The following is a 19,143-nucleotide window of genomic DNA, read 5'->3' as shown; positions in this document are numbered from 1 at the left end:
AAAATAGATAATCATCAATGCATCCTAATTCCGCGTTAGACATTTTAAAGTTGATTAACTCAAAGAAGAAACTGTAAAGCATTCACCTAAAGCATGAAAAAATGCCACCCTGACAGACCAGAGTTTCATTAAACTAAGTGCCTAAGAAACTGTGTCTGAAAATGGAATAGAGAAATCTGACACACAAAACTCATGTTATTAAGAAACATTACAACAAATAAAAATAACTTTAAAAAATTGCAATCAGCTATTTCAAACCATCTGTGGTTTTTGATTAGTTGATTGTTGCCTTTCAATGATTGACTTCCTTCTCATTCAGTGCCTCTGCTTAAGTTCAAAGTTGACAATACTGATCGAGAACTTGGTCAGCAGAGAATCTCTCACCAACAGCTAGGAGATGAGTCTAAGGAGAAGATGCCACAGCTGTGTTTTCTTGCAATCATGTGGAAACAGACTTGTCTAGATTAGTGATTTCCAAGTTTGTCTGTACATTGGAGTCACTTGAGGAGTCAAGACACCACTGGTGCCTGTATCCCATCGCTAAAAAGTGTTATTTATCTGTGGCCTGGACTTTGGAATTTTATTTTATTTTTTAATTTTAATTTTTTTTGGACTTTGGAATTTTATTTTATTTATATTTATTTTTAAAGATTTTATTTATTTATTCATGAGAGACACAGAGAGAGACATAGACAGAGGGAAAAGCAGGCTCCCTGAAGGGAGCCCAATGCGGGACTCGATCCTGGGATGGGGATCATGCCCTGAGCCAAAGGCAGATGCTCAACCACTGAGCCACCCAGGCGTCCCTGGACTTTGGAATTTTAAAGAAATCTCTAGGTGGTGATTCTAACATGTAGACAAATTTGGAAAGAAAAAAATGGTCTATAGCCTTTTATATTTCTTTTTTTTTAAAAGATTTTATTTATTTATTCATGAGAAACACAGAGAGGGGAGAGAGAGAGGCAGAGACACAGGCAGAGGGAGAAGCAGGCTCCATGCAGGGAGCCCAATGTGGGACTTGATCCCGGGTCTCCAGGATCACGCCCTGAGCTGAAGGCAGCACTAAATCGCTGAGCCACCTGGGCTGCCCTCCTTTTATATTTCTATCTTAAAATTTTTTGACTCATTAGGTTCACGTCTTTTTTAGGATCCTTTCTTTATTAGTCTTATGCCATTTTGAGAAATCTACCAAAGCACAACTTTTTCTGGAATATTGTCAAAAGGAGAATAAAAGGAAGCGTAAGAGCATGAATAAGCTAAATTTTATAAAATCCTTCTTCACGACAATAATTACTAGTGTATCGTTTTTTTCAAATCCAAGCCCTAAAAACTTTGTTTGCCATCCTCAAACCAGACAGAAGAATTACAGAACACTGCCTACCATAATCTGGGGTTTAAGTCACAATCTGGATTTGTATGACCTATTCCAGCTTTCTACGTTATCAGATGGAGCACCAGCAGCTGCTAGAACAAGGAAGAGGAATAAGGAATTGGGTCTTACACATGAATAAACCTGTGGAGATACTAAGTTCATTAATGTTCTTGTTGGCAGGAATCAGAATGGCTTAGAGGCAGCCAAGTTGAATTACAGGTTTGATTTACTTAAGAGATACATGTTATGTGGGCATCAGCAAATTTTTTTTTTTTTTGAACCAGCCTCAAGGCAGGCTTGAGATGAGACAAAAGTACAACCCTTCCTTTCAGAGTAAGTAAGATTCAGTAGTATTTCCCTGTGGCTTCTCTGCCTCCTGTGGGGGTATATGAGCTGTCTAGACTAGAGAAGAAAGATAATAGCTTTAAAAGTTCAAAAGTGTCAGTTTATCACTAGCAAACGGGCATAACTAGATATTTCTGCTCCTAAAAAAAAAAAAAAAAAAAAAAGTACCCACAACACATGAGTAGATTGAAACTGGAAAGCACGTATCACAATGTCAGGTATTCCAAATAACATGTAACTTCATTCTGATATGCGGGGTTAACATGCTTTGAGGTACTGAGCCACATACATTACTCCTTTGAACAAATGACCAATATGGTCAACTAATATTTGACAAGGAGCCAAGAGTACTCAATAGAGAAAAGACAGCTTGCTTAGAAAATGCATGATTTTTCTCTTCAATAAATGATGCTGGGATAATTGGATGTTTACATGTAAATGAACAAAACTGGACCTGTATCTTACACCACTCACAAAAATTAACTTAGAATGGATTAAAAACTTAAATGTGAGACCCAGAGCAGGGGCAGCTAGGAAACTAGTTGAAACTCCTAGAAAAAAACATAGGAATAAAGCTTTTTGGCATGGGTTTTAGTAATGATTTTTTGGATATGACACCTAAAGCACGAGCAACAAAATAAAAACAAGTGGGACTACATCAAATCAAAAAGCTTCTGCACAAAGAAACTATCAATAAAGTGAAGAGACTGGGAAAAAAATATTTGCAAACCATCTAGTTGCTAATGGGTTAATAGCCCCCAAAACTCATACAACTCAACAGCAAAAAGACCCCCAATAAACCAATTAAAACATGGGCAAAAGACCTGAATAGACTTTTCACCGAAGGAGATATATAAACGGCCAACAGGTACATGAAGAGATGCTCAACATCACTACTCATCAAGGAAATGCAAATTAAAACTACACTGAGATAGCACCTCATGCCTTTTGAGAATGTCCATCATCAGAAAATAAAAAGATAACAGGGACACCTGGGTGGCTCAGTTGGTTAAGCATCTGCCTTCAGCTCAGATCATGATCCCAGAGTCCTGGGATCAAGCCCAGCATTGGGCGCCCTGCATTGGGCTCCCTGCTCAGCAGGGAGTCTGCTTTTCTCTCTCTCACTTGTTCACTCCCTCTCTCAAATAAATAATCTTTTTTTTTTTTTTTTAAAGAGAGAGATAACAAAACCTGGCATGTTTGTGAAAAAAAGGGAACCCATGTGCACTGTTGGTGGATTCTTAGTTGTTACAGCCTTGATGGAAAATATGTAGGATTAAAATTAGAACTACAACATCTGTCAGTTCCACTTGAGAATATATTCAAAAGAAACAAAAACACTAACTCAAAAAGATATTCATAGCAGTGTTATTTACAACAGCCAAGAATTGGGAACAACTTAAATGTCCATCAATGGATGAGTGGATAAAGAAGTTGTGGTATATACATACAACAGAATATTATTCAGCCATAAAAAATGGAAATCCTACCATTTTTCAGACAACACCAACAGACCTTGAATGCATTATGGTAAGTGAAATAAGTCAGAGAAAGACAAATGCTATAGGAGTTCAACTTGTAGGTGGAACCTAAAAAATAAAAACAAAACAAAACATGGAAAGAGAGATCAGATTTGTGCTTATCAGATGCAGTGGGTAGGAGGAGGGGAAAGTAGAGGAAGGTGGTCAAGATGTACAAACTTCCAGTTATAAGATAAATAAGTACTAGGGATGTACAGCATGATGGCTGTGGCTAACACTGCTGTATGAAAAATAAAGCAGTTGTTGAGAGAAAATCCCATGAGTTTTCATCACAAGAGGAAAATTTTATTTTTATTTATTTATTTATTTTTTACAAGAGGAAAACTTTAATTTTTCCTTTCTTTATCTATAAAAGATGGGTTACCTGGACCTATTGTGGTAATCATTTCACAAAATATGTATATCAAACCATCCTATCAGCCTCAAACTTATGCAGTGATATATGTCAATCATTTCTCAATAAAACTGTGAAAAAATAACCATATCATAATGAGGATGGGACATATCACCATCCAAATCTTTCCACTTCAGGACATAATGCAACCTGATGTCAGTTCAAAATTCTAATAGTTGGGTGAACCACGGCACTCCTAACTTAAGTGGGAAGAGGGGCAAAGGCACATAGGAGAGGAGTGTGCTGTGAGGGAACTGTAGTCAGTGGACACAGATGGTGAAAAACAGCTTATGCAGGCCAATTTTAAAGGTTTCTTTAGTGAAATAGAAAACTTTCTAAAAGTCAACATAGCTAATTCTCAAGATCATTTCTGTCTTTGTGAGAGCAGACTGCATCAAAACACATGAAGACAAAACAGAAGCTATGTTCTCGATTATTTCCAAATACACGAAATAATCCCCAAGATGTGTTCTTTTGGCAAGTGACATGGCAATTTCGTTTTCATTTCTAGTGCCAACTGCAACCAGTTGTTTCTTCTGAGCTTTCAACTGAGGTCTAACACTGTTCATTTCCTTCTGTCTTCTGCTTCTGCTTCCCCCATATCTGTTGCCAAAGTTACAGTCTACCACCCACACAATTGCCAAGCCAGAACCCAGGAGTCGTCATGGGCTCCTCCCTTTGCATTTCTGTACATGCTCCCCAGTCTTACACATTATATATTCTGGTTAGCAAATTAATCCTCCCTTCTCCCCTCCATCCCATCCACCACCATTGCAGGTCACATCATCATCCTAACTGGTCTCCATAACCCTAATTTTGTGGTCTGTCAACACTCTCCCTACTCTTCCGGATCTTTCCAGCCCTGTTACTCAAATATGAACACACCACCACTCTTATTCTCTAAAAACTGTTCTTTTACTCTGGTACTCCTTTGCCTGCAATGTTTATCTCTCCACGTTTTTATTCCAGATAGTCTTTTACATTTAGCTTCAGAATAACATTTTCTTTTCAAACCTTTTCTGACTATCAGGCTGTGTTGGTGTTTCCTCTTCTGTGTTTATACCACCTTGTACTTAACTTTATTGGAATATTTGCCACATTGTTGTCATGGTTTGTTTACATGTTTGTCTTCTCTTCTGACCTATGAATGAAAAGTGAGCTCCACTTCCCATTCAATGTTACAGTTTCTTATATCTGGTACTCAAAAGGAGTTTATTAAACCAATTTACGCTGAAATCAGTGATTCTTCATCTACTCACTGGAATTACCTAGGGAACTTTTTTATTTTTTTTATTTATTTTTATTTTTATTTTTTTTTTACCTAGGGAACTTTTAAGAATATGGAGGCCTGGATCCATCCCAGACCAATTCAAATTGAATCTGGGGGGTGAAGCCCAGGCACTTGTAGTTTTTAAAACTTTACTAAGTAGGGGATCCCTGGGTGGCTCAGCGGTTTAGCGCCTGCCTGTGGCCCAGGGCGCAATCCTGGAGTCCCGGGATCGAGTCCCGTGTCGGGCTCCCGGCATGGAGCCTGCTTCTCCCTCTGCCTGTGTTTCTGCCTCTCTCTCTCTCATGAATAAATAAATCTTAAATATTTTATTTATTTATTCATGAGACACACACACACACACGCACAGGCAGAGGCAGAGGCAGAAGCAGGCTCCACGCAAGGACCCCGATGCGGGACTTGATCCCCGGTCTCCAGGATCACACCCCGGGCTGCAGGCGGCACTAAACATTGCGCCACCGGGGCTGCCCTAAATAAGTAAATCTTAAAAAAAAAACTTACTAGGTAAACCTATACCAAGAAACACAAAGCTTGAGGGGCTTTTGTGATTTAATTTTTACACTGTATTAGTTACCCCTGGCTGAGTAACAAATGATCCCAATATTTAGCGACTAAAACAACCAACATTTATTATCACACACTTTCTCGTGGTCAGGAATCTGGTAGTGGGCTGAGGGCTTCTCACAAGGCTGCTTTCACAGGGTCAGCCGGACTGTCATCATCAAGGCTTGACAGAGAGGAAGAGCTTGCAGCCAAGCTCATGCACATAGTTATGGTAAGATTCAGTTCTTCACTCATTGTAGGGTAGAAGCCCGCTCCAATTCTCCTGCCTCTCCATATGGTAGCTCACAACATGGCAACTGGCTTCCATTAAAGTGAGTGAGAGAGCAAGATAGGGTGAGCCAGACAGAAGCCAGAATCTTTCTGTAATCTAACCTAGAAGTCACATCTTATCACTTTTACCATGTTCTATTAATCAGAAGTATGCTATTAGATCTAGCTAAACTAAATGAGAAGGAATAAAACAAGGGTATGGATAACAGCAAGTGGGTATCACTGGGAGCCATCTTTAAAGCTGCCTACTACAGATGTTTAGTGATACTTGACTTTAAAATTAACCCACTTTAAAGGAATCTCAATCAGATTGTCTTAACATTTTGGAGAAGGCATATCATTGATTTCTTTGTAAAACCAATTGAACCTGCTTTGACAGAGATGAACCAAAAGCAAACTGAAAGGTGTACTTTATAATAAATTTATATTTTTTGTTTCATTATCTAAGTATAGATGCATTAAATTAAAGCCATTTACACAAAATAATGTCAAGGTGAGTCAGCTTGCATAACTCCAGCCTTCCCATGGCCTTACGAATTTGGCCAGTGTGCTTTTCAAAGAAGAAAAAGTGCCCCTTTCTTTTCCCAAACATTGCACCAGTTATTCAAGTTTACAAAAAAACAGGCCACTTTAAGGATTTTTTAAAAAAGATTTTATTTATTTATCTGACAGAAAGAGAGGCACAAGGACAGGGAGCAGGAGGGAGAGAAGCAGGTTCCCTGCTGAGCAGGGACGCCCCTCCCACTGCCCGCCCCCCATGCAGGCTCAATCCCAGGACCCAATCATGACCTGAGCCGAAGGCAGACACTTAACCAACTGAGACACCCAGGTGCTTCTACTTTAAGGATTTAACATATAATTTCTCTTTGGTGAAGGACAGTCAACAGCAAATCTAAAGGCAAAAAAACCAAGCAAAAGAGACAAATTTATGTATGGACCACGTTAAGGTGAAGAGACTAATAAACTTTAAGTTTACCTCTCATTTTAGAGGAAAAAGCCAATGCACTGCACAACACTAAACTCTGATCTTAATAACCAAAATTTAAGACTTCCTCAAAGATACTAGCAATACAAAAGGATCCATTTATCTTTGGACTGCTTAACCATTCAATGCTAAGGTAGAAAGCTGAAGTTGCTTGATGATATTTACCAAAACTACAAAAGTAGTAAAAGCAAAAAGAAATTGATGTTAAAGCACAAATGGCTTGCACACTTGATGTCTGAGGCTGACAGCACATTTACACAAAATCTTAAGCTCTTAGTAAGAGCTTATATTCCAATTACAAAATGTCATTTCCGCCAAATCAATCAGGTTTTGGTGTAGAAAGTGCTAGCCTCCAGATTAAGAGTACTGCATTTAATAACACCCTTTTCCTTCTATCATTTCCTAAAAAAAATTTTTTTTAAAGATTTTATTTATTTATGCATGAGAGACATACAGGCAGAGACACAGGCAGAGGGAGAAGCAGACTCCATGCAGGGAACCCAACGTGGGACTCGATCCTGGGACTCCAGGATCACGCCTTGGGCTGAAGGTGGCGCTAAACTGCTGAGCCCCCTAAAAATAGTTCTTAAAAATACTAGTAGGTCATAAAACTGGATGCAAATTTTTAAAGGATATATGTTAATACAAGGTTATAAAAGAGGTCACTGAGAAATTGTGCTTTATGTATGGGCAGAAAAAGCCTAACAATCTACTGTAGTTTGCTTTTAATAAAAGATTAAACTGCACCATCAAGGGAGATCCTTTCCTTCAGCTAAGGTGCCAGTTCTTAGTGTGATGATTATACTTGCCAAGACCTGGTGGTTAATGCCATGATCAACTACTATTACCCATCATAACAATTTCTGTGTCACCTATTGTGTTACGGTCAATATGAAGTTTGAAGCTACTACCCTGGACTGTAGCTCTAGGGCCCTTTAACAACCCCCTGGGCCATCCACGTTTCCTGGCCTGCCTATACACACTTACTTGGGGCTTTAGCTTGAATTTATTAACCTTACTTAAGAGATGACTTCCAGCTGCCAAACTGAGGGCTGGAAATGGATGGGTCACCTAAAAATTTATACATCTTCTTTTCAAAATACAATGAATTAGCAATTCTCAAACTACCTTCCATGTATTTCAGCCTTAAGCAAATTAATAAATATATTAACGATAATGGCAGCCAGGATTATTTCTGTCAAGGGAATTGCAAATAAGGAAAAGGGAAAGAATAGAAAGTAGTGACAGACTGCAACTGAAGGTATCAAAATAAACTCATGGCTTTTAATAGGTAAAAATATACAAATCTGTATATGTGTCTCTGCTGAGAGGGACTACAGCCAATGAAACACTAGCAGTATGAGCAAACCTAGCACTCGGATCCTGGTTCCTATGTATCACTGTCCATGAAAAGAAAGCAGGGCTCCTTAATGAAATGGCTGATTCCAGGGAAAGTACAAGATGAACCTGGAATATCTGATTGTACCAAAAAATAAGAAAGGGCTCAAATTATGTTGAGTACATGACACATCTGAGACTTCTGACATACACAGGGAACATTCTGGGACTCCACTGGTCAAATATGAGGCAATTAGAACATCAAAATAAGTAATAATAGTAATGGATTTAATCTGTTAGCTAAGACTCCATCTGTTAAAAATAAATGAACAGTTAAAACACTTGCTTTTATTACGATGGCAACTAATAAATATAGATGGATTGATGGATTTAGAAAATCATTTACTCCAATAGGGACTTGGAGGAAGGGCAGGTTTAATCGTTCCATGGCCAGACATTGTCTCTACTCAGCCCAGTGACATGCCAAGAGCTGTTTCTCAATAGTTATACAATTACCTGCTGCAGATGGCATGACCTTACTCCAGAATCCCAGGGGCCTGTATTATGATTCTCCCATTGAACTTGCCATAAATTCCACACTGCATTTTTCCCCACCGACACCCCTAAAGTTTGCTGGATCACAAGGTCCAAGTGTCTGTCAAGGCTGCTTGCTCGAAACTGTCACAGAGAACTTTCCCGCTCTGGGCCCTATTCAGAGTTGGCAGCCTTCCACATTTCTTGGTATACAAGCCAGCATTATTCCTGGTTGTGGGATGCCTTGTCTCCAAAAGAAAAAGAGACCAACAAAACATTCTACTTCTTTGTGGAAGGGGCAGCAAGAGGCAGTAATTTGACTTTCACTTTGGAGGAGCTATCCTGCATTTCCATGATGATTGGATCTCCAAACTTTACTGAAGTGACTGGTCTTCTTAGTGTTTATCTCCCATCCTCTGGGGTACATGTATCCAACCAAAAACTTCAGCATAGTAGCCACTTCTTGCTCAACTGTCCAACCACATGACATTGTCAACAAAATGGGCCAGTGTAGTGTCATGAGAGGGCTATTTAGGTGGTCCCTATGTCCATATTATGACTAGATGGGAAAGTTTACATAGCCCTGAGGAAAAACTGTCTAAATGGACAGTACTGACTGCTTTTTGTGAAGGCGAACTCTTTTTTCTAATTGGACTGGATAAAACCTTTGCCAAATTAGTAACACATCATGTATCTGAGGACTTACTAATCTGTTCTAGCAATGAGTCCAGCAAAGAACAGCAGTAGTCCTAATAACTCTCCATGATCTATCCAGTTTATTTAGGAGTTGGACTGGTATATTAAACAGAATTGGGACCAGCACCCCTGTATCTTTTAGGTCTTAAATGGTGGCACTAATCTTCATTATTCCCCCCAAATACAATATTATGCCTGATTTACTATCTTGGGGGGCGGCAGTTTCAGAGGGTTCCATTTGGCAATCCCTGCTATAACTCTGACTCCACAGACCAGGGACCCAATGTGGCAGTTACTAAAATTGTCACATAAATTCTAATCATGTACTTGAGGCCACTATGAGACTAACTTGAGTCAGAATAGCTAGTCTGGTAGATGCTCATTTTAACAGGAAGGCTGTGATGTTGCTTTAAATTTCCAGATACCAACATCAACTCAAATCCTATGACCAGTAGTCCTCAAAATACCTGACTACCCTTTCTCTAGTGTAGTCATTCAGAGAGATGGCCACAAAGCCCTTCTGAAGAAACGTCATGTATTTATTTACTTTGCGGTAGGGTTCTTCTTCCTGGGACTCATCCACACACTCAGTTCTAGATCTGGAAACTATTTTAGGCCTGGAAACAAAACAAGGGATCATGCCTTTTTACTGCTGTCACTGCCTGCCATCAGCCTCCTGCTCCTCCATTCTTGCTTTTTTAGGGTAAAAGATGTTAATCAGCACCTTCACTGGACTGCCCATCTATGTTGCCTCTAGGGAGACCATGCTGTATTAACAGACACTAGAACTCCTTGTGGGTCAAGCTCTTTTGGATGCAAGAATGACCTCGCCAGTCATTATGATAATTGCAGTCTTCTAGCTTCTGGCAGTTAAGCAACACCACCTGGCTTCCCTACTTCAGAGCTCTATTATTCCCTTGGATGTTAATGAGCCAGCTTTGTCACAGCTTCTCTTACCTCCATCCCAGGCTTGCAGAGGAGAGCTACCACCCAACTTCTAAGTGATGCTGATGCCTCGCTCAACTGTGCTCTCCTGATGGTCTTGGGTGAACCATGTAGACTGTAGGCCATCTCAGGGAGTACAATCCTCCAGTGAATCTTCTGGCCTTATGCAACATATCCATTCTAGCATGGCCATTTGCTCAGCCTCTTTATTCCCTCCTCCACAGTGGGCCAGTGCAATTCAGATATTTTTCACATCACTGAGATTTAAACCAGTTATTGCCCTGGTTACTGGTTAGCTATTCACTTGGCAACTAGGAAAGGAGAAAGAGGGTAGAGGAGGGGGGCTACTGCCTTGTAAGCAAGAGGCATCTGCAGGATCTCCAGCAGAGCAAACATGCTAGTTTTTACTAAAGAACGGTTACCTTTGCAAGCCCTGAGGGTCCAAAGGGAGGGCAGGGGAGTCCATTGAGATGACTCCATCCTCTGGGGCGCCTGGGTGGTTCATCAGTTGAGTGTTCGACTCTTGATTTCAGCTCAGATCATGATTTGAGGCTTGTAGGATGGAGTCCTGATGTTGGGCTCTGTGCTTAGTGGAGATGTCTACTTTCTCCCTCCGTCCCTCCCCCTGCTGATGCTCCCTCCTTCTCTCTCTCAAATAACTAAATAAATCTTTAAAAAATGACTTCATCCCATGTTTAGGACCCTATATTTCCTCACCTTCACATTAGCAGAGCCATATTACCATTTGAAGGCTCAAATGTCTCTGGAGCTCCGTCATGCCAACATTGGCTAGTTCTCCAGCATGTGGCTCAACTGACTCTGACTTTCTGGGTGATAAAGGCTCCAGCTCTAACACTGAGCTATTCACGACTTGTTAACAGCTATCTTCTATGTTCCTTCTGTAGTACTTCAATACAGTTTAACAGTAACCAGCCTACTCTATTGTCTTTGTAGATGTTATTCCTCCCATATTTTTCAAATGTCTGCATACTGCCACAATTCTCCTTCACTGGAGATATGGACATTGTCCCAGGTCAACACTAGTGAAATCTTTAATAATTAATCTGTAGGCTATGCCAGGGGCAATGAATGCCCTACCTACCAATCACTGTGGCATCTTTAGGCCAGGACATGGATGAGCTACTTCTAAATCTAAATTTTACCACCTCATAAACCAAGATGGAATTATTCTACCATTTTTATCAGGGAAAATATGTGTGAGAGAAAATGGGGAGGGAGCCGGGAAGACTGGGTGGACTGTCACACCACAATATAAGTTTGACCCTAAATGAAAGAGAGAGGGTAGGTTGGGTGTAAGTGTTGTAGATGGACATGAAGCCTAAGGAAGGCTTGGCAAGGCAAGGGGGAAGTTCTTGAGCCCCTGATAGCTATCAGGGTAGCCATATGTCTATCAAAAACAGGCCTTAATATTTCTGCCATGCTCAGTGAGCTGCAAAAGAAACCAGTATTCACATAAACATAGTGATGGATTTCAGAACACAGCAGCTGGGATCCTTGTAGTGGGGGTCTGTGAGGTGCATTCTCATAGAAGTCTCATCATCCTAGCAAGAGAAGAGCTGGAATTCAAATTAGGTAGTTTGGTTCCAGAGCCTATACTGCAACTACTACGTTAAGAAGGCATCTCTTAGAGCTGCAGAGGACTGAAATAAATGATCTTCTATCATGCTAGAAGATTGATATGGCAGGCTGGGCCAGATTGGTAAGAATCATTAGGCTTCTCTAAAGAGTTTGCACTTTATTCTACAGACAATAGAATGGGGAGAGGGGAACATCACAGACTAATGTATATGAATATATTCCATATGCCTTGCATACACATATGAATAATTTACAGACCCATATGTAGCTTCAATTTCCTATGGTATAAAAGGGTCACCAGACTTGAAAACAGTTGCAACAAACAATGATTCCTAGACTACATATACAGTAAGATGTATCACTCTGCATATGTGGTAAGATGGTCAGAAAGTGTTGACAAATCATTCATACCATACCTTCTAGGACGTAAAAATCTGGAAGAAAAAATGGACTCAGATAAATTTATTTTCCAACACTTGCTATAAGATCCTACTATTGCACAAAGCTATCAAAAATTCATCTAATTTTTACTACTTTATTAACAGTTTTGAAGATTATATTCTACCATTTTTATGCAAAGGCACTTTTTCCACTTATACTGTGTGTCAAATAGGCATTTACAGGCTGAATGAAGAATGTAACCACTATTTATAACATAATTCCCTGGGAATCTGTGTAAGCTTTCAACAATCAATTTACAAACAAATTCTATAAAATATAACCTTCTATAAAAAGGAGACCACACAATTATTCATTAGCTAGTCAATGTTGCAAAAAAACAGGTATTCTTAATTATATTTTATGGACATGGGAATCTGGTACAGAAATAGTAAATGATTTTTTTGCTCCATCATGAAGTCAAATATGTACCTAGAACTAGAGACTAAATCAGATTCTTATATACCTATATTCATTAATAATACAAGTGTACAGCTGCAGCACAGTCCTGCAATAGAATATTAAAACCTAGAGATGAAAACAATCTCAAGAGAACTTTGGTCCGACTTTCTGTATAACGGCAGGTATGACTATTATCTCCTCATTACAAAGAATAGGAAATTAGTTGATCAAGGTCAAACCTAAAAATTAAGTCAAGCTCCAAATTCAAAGCCTCTAGAAACTCATCATACACGCCATGATTATTACTTCAAGAATACATATGTGAATCAGAATGGAGTTTTTAGATTTCAGACAGTTTCACTTCCTGACTTAAAGCCTAAAAACATAAACTGTAAACTCAGCAAGAGCAATTTATGAATTTGGGAGTAGGATATGTCTCTAAGTGATGGTTTAAGGAGCATAAACCATATATATTTATAGCCTGGCGCAAGTAAATTTTGTTGATTTTTAAAACTAGGTTCCAAATATACACATTATATTCCAAGGCCTATTAAAGGCACAAACTAGCTTTTAGCATTAGACTTTGGAATGCAGTTCCCAACAATGATTTCCTATGTTCCCTAGTTTTAAATGATACAGTTATAATACAAGATTTTAAAATAGACATAAAAATTAGAATCAGTGGAAGAATTTTACTAGCAAATAACTACTTGTTACATATCAAAAGTAAACTCTGAGTTTCAAACACCTGATAAACAGGCAACTATACAGTCCCTTATTTCACCAAGGACTTATCTTACTATATTAACATATATGATAATTACAGATAGACAATACCTGTCCTAGGAAAAATGTATTTAAAAAGAAATCCAAGTATGCAGGTCAGAATAGATGTGAAACATGAACTTCAAATTTCGTTCTTGAGCTTCCTTACAATCAAACCAAAAAGAGGCAAAACTCTCATTACCAAAAGGGGTTTCCGAAAGTTTTTTAGAATCACATTCTGAAATACCTTACATGGGACTTTCTATAAAGGGTACTCTATGACATGGAGAACAATGTCTCTGACAAGATCACTGAACATGTTTTATACAGTTAAAATGTTTTTTTTTTAAAGATTTTTATTTTATTTACTCATGAGAGATACAAAGCAGGAGAGAGGCAGAGACACAGGCAGAGGGAGAAGCAGGCTCCATGCAGGGAGCCCGATACAGGACTCGATCCCGGATCTCCAGGATCACGCCCTGGGCTGCAGGCGGCGCCAAACCGCTATGCCATCCGGGCTGCCCCCAGTTAAAATGTTTTATACGGTTTATATGTTTAGGTGAAGGCATCAAATTAAAATTCTACCCAGTGACGGTGATATTGCTAGGGGGGTGCTTTTGCAATACACATCATTTTTACACTGAAGGATTCTTACATGGATTAGTTTTCCCAATTGGGATAGCAATTCTTATTTAATGGCTAAGAGACTCTAGCATAGAAATAAAAAGTAACTCGACATGGTTAATATAATTTCATTATTTAGGGGCAAGCCTAAAATTTGAACCTCTAGATTCAGCAGGGAAGTTTAGTATCTCACAACTTCAAAAGCACTGACTGCAACGCAAGGCTTCAGAAAGTTTCACTAATGATGCTCTCTACCTACAGGGAATTTAGTTTGCTGCATGTGCATGTACAGTACATTCTGAAGATAAAGAATTGTAAACAGTTTCAGTATTGAAAGCGCAGAAACACCTAATTTTCAGTATTTTGTGAAAAAAATTCTATAAACTAGCCAAAGCAGCTATATGTAACCACATGCAGTGACTGTACTCAATGTTTCTAAATGTATACAAGAAGCCATGAGTAGCAAGGAATAATCAATGAGAGACGTATCTGCTATTCAATCTAAGTATTTCTCCTGCAACCTGCACTGGGAATAATGAAGCTGGAAAATATCAAGAGAGCATCTAGTCTGCACATACACTTTTGCCCCATTTTCAATGATCTCTACAGAGATATCTACTCCAGGCTGTTCTTATTGTAAATCTTAGCACCCATAGTCTATGTTCCTTGTACATACTTGGAAATTATTAAGTAACTAGTATTCTTTAATTAACAAGATTATCATAATTACTTTACCTTTCTCTAAACACCTTACCTACTCATCTTCAGACCTCTTCTTATGGGCATCCATTATTACCCTGAAAACATACTACAACTGTTTGGTACTTTATTTATTTATTTGACAGAGAGACAGTGGGAGCATGAGTGGGGGAAGGAGGAGAGGGTGAGAAAGAAGCAGACTCCCTTCTGAGTAGGAAGCCCAACATGGGACTCCATCCCAGGATCCTGAGATCATGACCTGAGATGAATGCAGATGCTTAACCAACTGAGCACCACTCAGGTGCCCATTTGGTATTTTAATACAAACTTCACAAGATTTAGGTTATTTCATGATTTGTTCATACTACAAATTAAAATAAAACTAACAGTTTTATTTGTAAGTAGCAATGCTACTACATTTTGGAATCAACTATTCAAAACAATATTTTCAGGTACTGGGGTAACTGATCACATACAGCTTATCTTTTAGCAGGAAAAACAGATAACAAACTGGCAAACAAGTTCAGACTGGAGTGCTATGAAAAAAAAAATTAAGTGATGGGGTAGAGAGAGTTTTTGTGAGGAAGTAGCATCTGCCCTACAAAGGTGAAAATAATGTTCCAAGCAATTTTTAGCTAAAATTGGTTTAACTAGTTATTCTGCTACATATGCATTCCTTCTGAATTGTACAACCTTGCCCTGCTCCCTCCTGAATGTTCTTGTTCTTAATTTGAAGATTCATTCTATCTTTTAAAAGCTTTTCATGGCCTCCTTAATTGGTATATCCTATATGTTTAAGAAGCATGCTATCTAATTTAAACAAGTATTTTATAAGATTAGCTCATTGTTTTAGTATAGGTTTCTTCTAAATTATATTTAACAATGGGTGAAAATTAACAATATTTGAAAAAAATTTTTTGTGTTACTGGATAGGTCTACATAAATATCCTAAAAAACAGTAATTTTGTGATGCTTTCTAAGTAAAATAAGCTAAAAGCAAAGTAGCAGGGTAGGACCCATTCAGAAGATGAGGCTGATGGGAGAATGGAAAACACATTTAGTCACTGATGGCTTGGTCTAATAGTAGCGAAAGCCCAACAGAGAAGTTAGTTGACAGAGATCCCATATGAGGAGGCAAATCAACTGGCAAAGTTGGAGAGAATCTTTTGCACCATACTAGCTCTTTGAGACATGCTGCCACCACCTGGGCAATAGTAAATTCTAAAGTATGGAAAAATTTCAGTTGTGATTATTAGTTAATTAACAATTATAGAATAAAAAATATGCTTTCATTTTATGAAATCAGCCTTTTTCGGACAAATCTTTGGATATTAAGGAAGAACAGGGATTTTGGCCGGGTGTGTTTAGAATTCTGCTCTATTTTTCAAGTTTCTGATTCCTTATCTGTAAAATGGGTATAAGAACACTATCATTTGGGATTGTTTAGTCTCGAGATAACAGATCTGAGGCATCTAGCCCAGTATCTGGTGCATAATGAGTACTAATAGTTTTTAAGAAATTATTATTCTTTAATATGATCTTGCAAATACCAGTAAAACCTGATTATTACTTTTTAAATCAACAATTGTAATTATTAAGAAATGCATTTTTGGGGCACCTGCGTTGCTCGCTCAGTTAATCGTTCTTGATTTCGGCTCAGGTCATGATCTCAAGGTCTTGAGATAAAGCCCCATGTCCGACTCCATATCAGAGGGGAGGATGCTTCTCTCTTTCCTTCGACCCCCCCTTCCTCCAAACAATAAAATCTTTAAAAAAAAACAAGAAATATATTTTCATTATGTTTCAATGAAAGGAAAAAAATAAAACTTAAAGAAAGCAATTTTGTCAAATAAAGTCAAATATGTGAAGTGTTAACTGCAGAGAAATAAACACAAAATCTTGAGTAGGTAGGAAAGTTCTCAAGATCATTAGTCAAGTCTAGATTTTAATAACAGAATCTTACTCTGGTTTTACTCATTCATGATGTTTTCTTTTTCATTCACAATTTTGAAGAGTCAAGGTGAAATCTAACTTTGTACCATCAGGAGAAAAATACTTTTTGAACAAATGACAGAGTAGGGCTTACCTTCTTAAGAGAGAAAAAAAGATTAAAATTTTGTAATGTTCTTTTTTTCAAGATAACTAGGGTGAATGGGGAGGGTGGTGTGATACACTACCAAGGAATTATGCCAAGATAAACTGTTCTTAATAGTGTAGGGTTCTGATAACTGGTTCAAGTTACATGAATAAGATTTCTTAATAAATACAAGCCGAGCTTATTTCCTTGTTATCCTAAGTTGGCATTCTAAAGGACATTTGTGAAAGAAAAAAAACCCAAAAGAATCTTTTCAAATAAAGAATAAGACCTTAAGAAAATTGGCTATGTTTCCACTGAGTTCCCGGTTCTGCTGCCACTTACGAAACATAAGTTAGAAAAATGGCCAAACCCAGTCCAACTGACATAATTTTAAAGCTGAAAGAACACCAGAGATAACCTGTGTACATTCCACATAAGGAAGAGGAAACAGGCTCAGAGTGACTTACCAGTGTATACAGATATACCAGTGTATACAGCAGAGACAAGGCCTGGGAACCTCAACTCACAAGCTAGGACTCCTGACTACAGAAAACAGCGCACAGTACCTGAACCTTCACACCACCTTTCTTTCTTTCTTTTTCTTTTCTTTTTCTTTTTTTAATATTTATTTATTTATTCATGAGAGACACACAGAAAGGCAGAGGCAGAGACACAAGCAGAGGGAGAAGCAGGCTCCATGCAGGGAGCCCGATGTGGGACTCGACCCCGGGTCTCCAGGATCACTCCCTGGGCCGAAGGCAGACACCTGCTGAGCCACCCAGGCGTCCCCTTCACACCACGTTTCATTAAGGCACTGCAGGTTGCATTAAGGGGCTCATCCCTGGCAACCCCTATGCTATTCCTGGGCTTGCATCCTGGCGCTGAAAACTAGGTAAGCAGTATTAGGCTGTGAAGGCAAGGTCTAGACTACAACCAGCTATAGAGCTTACTTCTTATGCATCTTTTCTTGCAGCCCAAGACTCCAATGCATTTAACAGGAGAAGCAGCAGAGCAAACTACTGGGAAGGCGGTAATTGGGTATACTGCGGATCCAAGATTAAAAAAAAATCACGCACACCTTGCCTCTGCACTGAAGGACGTTAAAATGCATTCTGACCCTGCCTGGAACTACTATTTGAGCAAGTTTTTAGAAATCACATAGTCAGTGATTTCTAGCAAGTAAAGTTTTCTGTATACACAATCCAGTGGCTGAGTCTGCTCCTTCCAGCTACTACAGGTACAGGCGGGGTCCAAGCAGCATAAGCTCTGAAACCATCACCCACGTTTCCAAACAAGAATGAGTAAGAAAACAACTGCTGCTAACACAACACACAAACATTAACGTATGCCCGACGGACAGTAGTTTAGTTTTTTTTGCCAAAAAGCCTGTTGCCTGGTAAATAATAGTTACTGCTGTTCCATCTAAACTAGTTATGCATGTCACAGCTTGCTCCTCAAAGAGAACGTTCTATAGTCTTTCAAGAATAAAAACCTGCTTTACTTGGCACATGAAAGTGAAGAAGTCTTGCAACACTCGCGAGCAAGCGGCAGAGAGAGCGAGCAGCTCAGTGCAAGCAATCACAAAACCTGGTCACCAACCAAACCAGAGTTAATCCCTCAGTTTCCTGTAGATTAGAAGACAGTGTTAAAGTGGCTCTTTCTGCTGGTTGACTTTTGCATCCCTGGATTCGTGTACTGAAAGAGCAAGCATCTCTGCCGGAACTCTACGCCCAGACGGTTCATTGGCCGAGTTCACTTTGGGGCAAGCACGGAGCATTTCGTGTGTGTGTGTGTGTGTGTGTGTGGTGTGAAAGGAGTTAGGGTCTCAAATTCAAAACAAACCACAAAAACCCCCTCTTCGCACAGCCTGCTTGCATTTCCCCTCAGGAACAAGGTCCAGGGGATCCACCACGGTCGGGCTCCCGGCCTGCGGTCCTGTCCAACCAGAAGAGGCAGGGGCTGGGGCGGGGTGGCCCGGGAGGACGGGCTCGCCCGGATCCTCCGACGGTCGCTCGGTGACCCTCACCTGGGCTCGGGGCGGCTTGTGGAGACCAAGCGCTACCGGTCCGGGGGGTGTTTCCAGGGGCTCCAGACCTCACCCGTCGGGGCCCTGCACCAACCGCCGGCTCCTGGCTGACCTCGGGGGCAGAGACGGACGCCCCGCGGCGCCCCGGCGCGGCTCCCGGCGTCCTCCCGCGCCTCCACCTCGCCCCTGGGCCCCCGCAGGAGGCGCCGGACTCGGGCTCCCCGCAGAGGCCTCACCCGCC

General features: G+C 39.8%; 1 long non-coding RNA gene across 11 annotated transcripts in view; it reads right to left on the bottom strand.

The window, feature by feature from the left end:
• LOC112659837 (uncharacterized) overlaps positions 1–19,127 on the bottom strand; it is a 108,845-nt gene extending 89,718 nt beyond the window's left edge. For 9 of the 11 annotated variants that reach the window (XR_007404191.1, XR_007404195.1, XR_007404190.1 and 6 more), the window contains exon 1: positions 18,903–19,065. This is a non-coding gene — a long non-coding RNA (uncharacterized LOC112659837). Of the gene's footprint in view, positions 1–18,902 lie in introns of all 11 variants that reach the window. The other 2 variants (XR_004813503.2, XR_004813507.2) reach the window with 2 other exon arrangements.
• Between the last annotated feature and the right edge of the window lie 16 nt (positions 19,128–19,143).

The sequence above is a fragment of the Canis lupus genome, chromosome 2, assembly GCF_003254725.2.
Source record: "Canis lupus dingo isolate Sandy chromosome 2, ASM325472v2, whole genome shotgun sequence".
Taxonomy (NCBI): domain Eukaryota; kingdom Metazoa; phylum Chordata; class Mammalia; order Carnivora; family Canidae; genus Canis; species Canis lupus.
Note: the sequence above shows the minus strand (reverse complement) of the source record. Positions and strands in the feature narration are given on the sequence as shown.